Below are 7,001 nucleotides of genomic sequence, written 5' to 3'. Positions count from 1 at the left end.
CTTTGGTACACTAGCTAGACACTGTTCGAAGATAATTAAAAGAATAGAATTATACGAAAGTAGATGTGAAATTGTTAGGAGTCTGAAGCTATTGGGGATAAATAATTATAATTGTCTGTAACAATCTGAAGACATTCTTGAAAAAAAATCAAATTTTCTTTATTTTATTTCAGTTAATGTTAGTGTAGAGAAAATATGAGATAATGTATAGTTTTACCAAAACACAACTTTTGATATTCTTTTATGTGGTTCAAGTGTTATGCAAATGAAACATGAAACTGTATGAGGAAAAATGTATATTTATTTGAGCATGAAAACCACCTATCACTCAAAAAGTCGAGGTTCGATTTATCATGGTAGACACAGCAATTAGCGCAATGTAGCTTTGCACTAAAGCAAACTCGGACTGATTCGGTAAAGGCTTTATCAATTCATGGAAAATCTTTATAAAAAATTCCGATTTGTGTAAACAATAAACTAGTAATATTTGCTCAAAGCCTGCCAAAGTTTGTGAATATACACTTAGTACATTCAGAGTTATAGTCTATATAATTTAATGGTTATATTATGGTTAGAAGATCAATCAAAATGGCTGCAATCTTGCTAGGGTTAAGTGACCTATCACGCAGTTCAAGAGAAATTCTTAAAAGTAAATGATTACAAGGCTGAATGGCATTCCACTAATTAGTGAAAGAAAAAATAGCCAGAAAAGTTAAGTATTAATTAACAAAAGTATTGATTGAAAATGTAAGATCAGAATAATTCCCATTGTTCAGAATTTCAAGCAGGTATTTAAGTTTAAAAAGGGTCATTACTACTCAGTTACAGCCACAACCTATTATAAAATACTTTAAAGGTGGGATCATAATCTTGTACCTAGGCCAAGTAATATTTTCTTATTAGCTTTGCGAGTACTCAGATTCTATATCGAACATCTTTTTATACTTTTCTCTTTTATACTTGCTAGATGATAGACAGCACAACTAACTCTGGTTCCTACACACAAACTTAGGTTAAGCAATAGCAATCCTTACTTTTTACTAGTACCTACTAACATGTAAACTGTTCCTCCTTAAGGGGCTGGGCGTGGTAGTTAGGGCACCTGACTTGCAATCTGTAGATTACAAGATCAAAACCTATCAACGTCTTTTCGGCAGTTGGAGCATTATAATGTTGGCAAAAAAGTAGCCCAAGAGTTGGCAGTAGGTAGTATTGACTAGCTGTCTTCCCTCTAGTCTATCACTTCAAAAGTATGGACGACTAGTGAAGATAACACTAGAGTAGCTTTGCACAAAAAGCAATGTAGAAGCAAACAAATTTCTCCTTAGGTTCCTTCTTCCAGTCATAAATCTGTTTCTGCCTCTCCTCCCATTACACTCAAAGACTGCCTTTTCATGTATTATAGCTGCACTTTGTGTTAAGAAATATTCAGAAAATCTTTCGATCTGCATAATTGAAAATATCCCATGATAACCAAATAAAACACTGAGAATACCATGATTGCATTTGTTATAATATCTAAGCTATCATTTGTGAATTGAATTCACTACTGATAATTAATTTCATGCACTCATAAATATTCAATTCGTTCCAATCGAAATATCTTGCGCTACTCATAACAACAATCACCAAGTAAAACAGTCTTTTTCTCTCACACATAGTGCTAATTCCTTTGTTACTCTAATATTTCCACGATAATTCAACATCTGCCAAACATTTCATTACAGAAAATGAAACATTCTCTCACTAGTATTAATTAGGTTAATAGGTTCACCATATTTCCAAACCTTATCTTCCAGGTTAGTAATCACAGTTAACCTTACATCCTAGAGTTTTAACATCTAGATGAAACCCTTTATCTTCGTTAACATATTGCTTAAATATTGTGTTCCTTGTGTAATTGATCCATTCATGTTATACGACACTCATGGATGATTTTATGTGATGTTCATTTACAGGTGTAAGACCAAAACATATATTTATTTATACGTATATATTTCAATTTATATATATATATATATCACCATTATACATTACAAGTTACTTCAATAACCTTCTCATGCAAAAAACATAATATGCTACTATCCAGCAGCTGCAAAATTCAACTCGTTTTTCGATTCAGGCATAACAAAATAATAATTGCTAGCAGAATTCAACCAAACTATAGCTTTTATCAGTTAAGATTCTCATTAGACAGGACTAATATTCATGCTGCTACTACTGCATATCAACACAAAGTCAGAGGAAATACGGTTCCCAATATATGTAGAATCGCCATAGAATGCTCAGGTGTACAAGAGATAATTGAGTAGAAACTTGATGGTATGCCCTTTAGTATTCTCACCACTTGTCGATATCAAGTGTGTGTGTGATTTTCTTAAAATGCTAAATGATATTTTGCCTCAGAAAATTCACTTGGTAGCCTTGAAAGTAAGGATCACGAAGCCCTTTCAGTCACTGATGTTTCAACCACATGATGATCCAACTTGTGAAGTAAATCAAGTATCAATCAAAAAATATAGAATTTATACTATACCATAAAATACTAGTTGATAGCTTAGAAAGCAAGGGTCACAATACCCTATCAGCTAAGTTCTTGTACTCCTAGTTGTAATTTTCGGTTGTGAAAACTGATCTTATGCATGCACTGTATTCACTAGTGCCATTCATCCTATCTGTGAAAATTGAGTGGCTATCATATGATATTCAGTAAATCCCTCCTTTAATGAAACACTTCTCAATAGTTGGTAAAGTAAGAACTGCTAAGACTTTTCGGTCCTATTAATCTTGTGATCAGCAACTGATCCTAACTTCAAACTAAACGAATGGTAAATATACAAAATAATACATACATTGTTCCATATAATGCTATTCAACAGCTTAGAAAGCAAGCATTGCACCACCATTTCAGCTGAGTTTTTGAACTTTTAGATACCATATACAATTGTACAAACTAATGGTGCACCAGGTATTACATCTACTCATTTCACTTATCTTAGTTTTTGAAGTCATAGAGTCCGAGGTGTGTTACTCAGATGATACTCAGAATTATTTTTCAACCCTCCATCATTTCCTCATGTAACGCATGGCCAGATAAGTACTTTCAGCTCTTACTTCCTCATTTGATAAATCAAAATGACTTGAGAGCTTCCTAACCTTCTTCTAACTCATCATTCACAACCTTTGACTTCTGATAAAGCCAGTGTATCAGCTTATAAGTATGCTCTGCAAGTTTTTATGCACCTCGCACAATCTGTAACTCACATGTTAATGGACAGTTCTGAGAGTATGAGATGGCTCTGTCTAGTCAGAACTGAGTTGCTTACAAACTTCTGGCATGTACCAAACTCTGACCCAATCTGCATGATGGTACATCCAATCTATTAGTCTTGTGGTGACACTTCTTCTCATATTTGGTATCCTTTTCTAGCTGTTAAAATGCAAACTCGTTTGCATCAACACATGCAAACTTAGCCACTATACATATTCTTGTAGAATGTTCATCATAGAGGGAGGTCTACACATCATATTGACTGGAAGCAGAATGTCCCACTTCAACATGAACAAGTTTGGTAAACAACCTTTATTTCTCTCTTCTTTTGCTTTATATACACTCGTGACATGCAGTGCTCATCCTAATTGGTTTGACCAGAATTAATATACTTAACAAGAATGTACTTGGTAGTTTGTATTATGTGTTCTGCTAAACCATCAGTATGAGGGTGATAAGCCAAAGTTCACATCTTCATCGCACCTAACACTTTGCACAGCTCAGAAAACAAATGCCTACAAAAATTAGTTATCTACGTGATCCATGTGGATCTCATTTGATTCTCCAACCTTTGCTAGCCAGTAAATCACAACACATCAGCTATGGACTGTGCGTAAACGTCAACCATTTGATAAACTTTGGCCCACTTCAAGAAACAGTTGATGGCAATGATGGTCTTGGTTAGTCTCAGGAAGCGAACAAGCAATTTCCTGGGCTATCCTCTGTAGAGGAGATTTGACAATTCTCGCTTAGGTTTACCTTGACTTGACCAGTTCTTTTTCTGGATAGCACACACCATACAATTTCCACACTAGTGATGAGCATCTTGACTCAAATGCAATAAGTAGAAATGCCATCAAATGTAATGTCTTGGTGCCCTCTAGGCTTTATGTTATGCAATATGTGAATAAATCTCTTGCCTTAGAGCTCTAGGGACCATTAGTTTCAACGCAATATAATAATTATGACCCAATAATTAATAGTAATTGTACAACGCATATTCCTGCATTTGTATGTGATCATACTAGTGTCACTTTTGTCTGTGTTTCCATGATGCAGGCCTGGGCAATGCACAATGAAAAAGTCATATTCTTGCAACGCTTTTATCCAAAATGGTTAAAGTTCATTAAACATTTCAGTTAAGCACGGTCCACTTTGATGGTGAAGTTCCTACCATGCAAGTACCATTGATAGTGCTTTACAAAGACTTCATCTAAAAGCAGTTATTTCTTTGTTGTACAATATTTGCATTTAGGAACAGTGTGTTTCGACTAACATATACAATGACATGTTCTACTGCAACTGTAATAACACTGGCAGTATTGCACTGTCACTGATGTTGATATGTAATAGGAACTCACTGTGTTGTCAAAAATATGTTAGCATTGTAGCCTCTTCTAAGGAAAGCTTTAGTGATCAGAATTATTGTTCACATTACTTATTCAATCCAAAGAGTATCTCATTTTTAGTGAGAGCAAACAGTGGGGCTGTTATCTTGGAGTAGCTGACAAACTGTCAATAATACGATGCAAAAACCAAAGAAACTGAAGACTTTATTTTAGTTTGGTCACATGTTAAAGTCAGTCTCTCACTACTGCTATGTTAGCACGGTCTGCGGATCCAAATTCCACCTACCATATGTCCAAGAAATTCCTCTTTTGTCCACGTAGATCCACATTTTCCTAGTTTGAGTTTCAAGCCTGCTTTCTTGATCCACTATAATACCATTCTCTGGTTCTCAGCTGCATACTAGACAGTGATACCAAACACCAAAACCTCATCAATGTAGACCAGGCATCTCTCGCATTGCAGCTCATTCATTGTAAGCTTCATTGAATTTATGCCTATTTTTCTTACAATGAGTTTTCGAAACTAAAATATCGTTATGTTTTAATGTATCATTTGAATATTATATAATTAATGTGGGTGGACGTTTCTTTCGCACTCAACATGCAAAAATGAAGCTTCATTAAAAATGTAAAACCCTTAAAGAAATCAAAATTGAATTGGGCCCGGAGTAAAAGATTCATTCTCGAATGAAGAATCCCTTTTCTACGTTTTAAACTGTCCCTTTTATAATTTGATATAATTGTAATTTTATTTATTGACTGGTTACGATAAGTGGCAAAGGTTGCACATCCCCATAAAATACTCATTTCCATTGAAAGAAACACTTAATTTACTTTTTTCTAGTCATAATTGTGATCTGTTTTCTCCAAAGCCTTTAAACTGTGTGAGATGATCTTGGAATACTGCCTCACTTGAAATGATTTAGCACATTTAACAAATTTACAGATGGGAAAGAGATTTAACCTCTAGTCAGAAATATTCTGTCATGCGATGACATTGAAACTCAACTTGTTCAAAAAAAAGTATTAGTTGAACTTTTGCTATTGTTCACCTGCAACCATTGTTTTAGATATGTTGTAAGCCTAGTCTAGGCTGTCTTTTTTTCCATGTGATTTTGGGAATTGTTGATCAGTGACAGTCACTAGCACAGCACTGACATGAAAAGACAAAACACTCAATGATCCTTTCATTTTCTATGTGATTGGAGTAAATAACTTGAGGTTGTAGAATTTTCCTTTGTTGTAATAAGTAGGGTAATAAAATTCTTATTTTTTGGAATAAATATATTTTTATAACATTTTTCTTTATTGGAGTAAATAAAGTTGTGTCATTTTCCTTTGTTGGTGTAACTAAAAGTTGTAATGCTTTCCTTTGGTGAAAATATTATGGTTTGTAAAGTTTCCCGTTGTGTTCAACATCTGTTTCTCATCGAGTCTGGTTCCAGAGTAGCCGAATTTATCTAGTTTTTGTTCAGCACAGTTTCCTCTAAAGCATCATACTGATGTAAGTCATATAAAGTTCTTAGTTTTCTGTCATGTAGACCAATTTTACTGTAAAGATAGTACGTTTAAGTAATAATTAATAGCCGTCTCCAGCCATTATTAGTCTCAAAGTGGGTTCCTCGTAATCAAATTTGAATTCATCACGACGATTAATCGAGATTGTGTAAGTCTAAACGTTTATCTTTGTTATTCCATGTATAACTTTTTCAGTATGTTCTCTCACCAATCCACTACCATAAACCAATCATACCGTGAAACTATCTTCAAACTACGTAACCTGAATATAAAAATCATCAAAAAGAGAAACGATATTTCCTTCCTCAGACAGTGCCACTCTGAAAAGCTAATTCCCAAATTTGTGAAGGTCAAGTTATCGAAAAACTTAAACCAGTTTTAAGGTATTATCCAAAACATGCAGAAAAAACTCCTAAAAGCAACCCTGAATTCCAAATATCAAGAACTGGACTATTTATAAAAACTCAAACAGAAATTATACCACCAACTAGCCTGCTACCTAAAACCAGATGATTACGGCAATATACAACGCGCTATCAACCAAAACAACTCATTGCTGAATCAAGAAAAGAAGTCTACACACAATAAGAAACTAGATCAACTAAGGAAACTACAACAACGTGAAGTGAAACACAACAATGTAGCTCAGCCTAACCTTGTAATCAACAGATCTGACCGGACACTCAACGACACAGAACTTCAACTTTTAAACAAAGGCCTCAACTTTGCCATCAACCACAAAACAATTCCATGCCTAGAGTTCAAGGCGTGTTTAGAAGATCTAGCCAGAAGACTCGTGACCCGCTACATAAAAGAACAAAAGACCACCTCTACCTCAAACATCCTCCAACTACAGAAAGAAG

This window comes from Limulus polyphemus, unplaced genomic scaffold, assembly GCF_000517525.1.
Source record: "Limulus polyphemus unplaced genomic scaffold, Limulus_polyphemus-2.1.2 Scaffold221, whole genome shotgun sequence".
Classification (NCBI taxonomy): Eukaryota; Metazoa; Arthropoda; class Merostomata; order Xiphosura; family Limulidae; genus Limulus; species Limulus polyphemus.
This window is presented reverse-complemented; position numbering follows the sequence as displayed.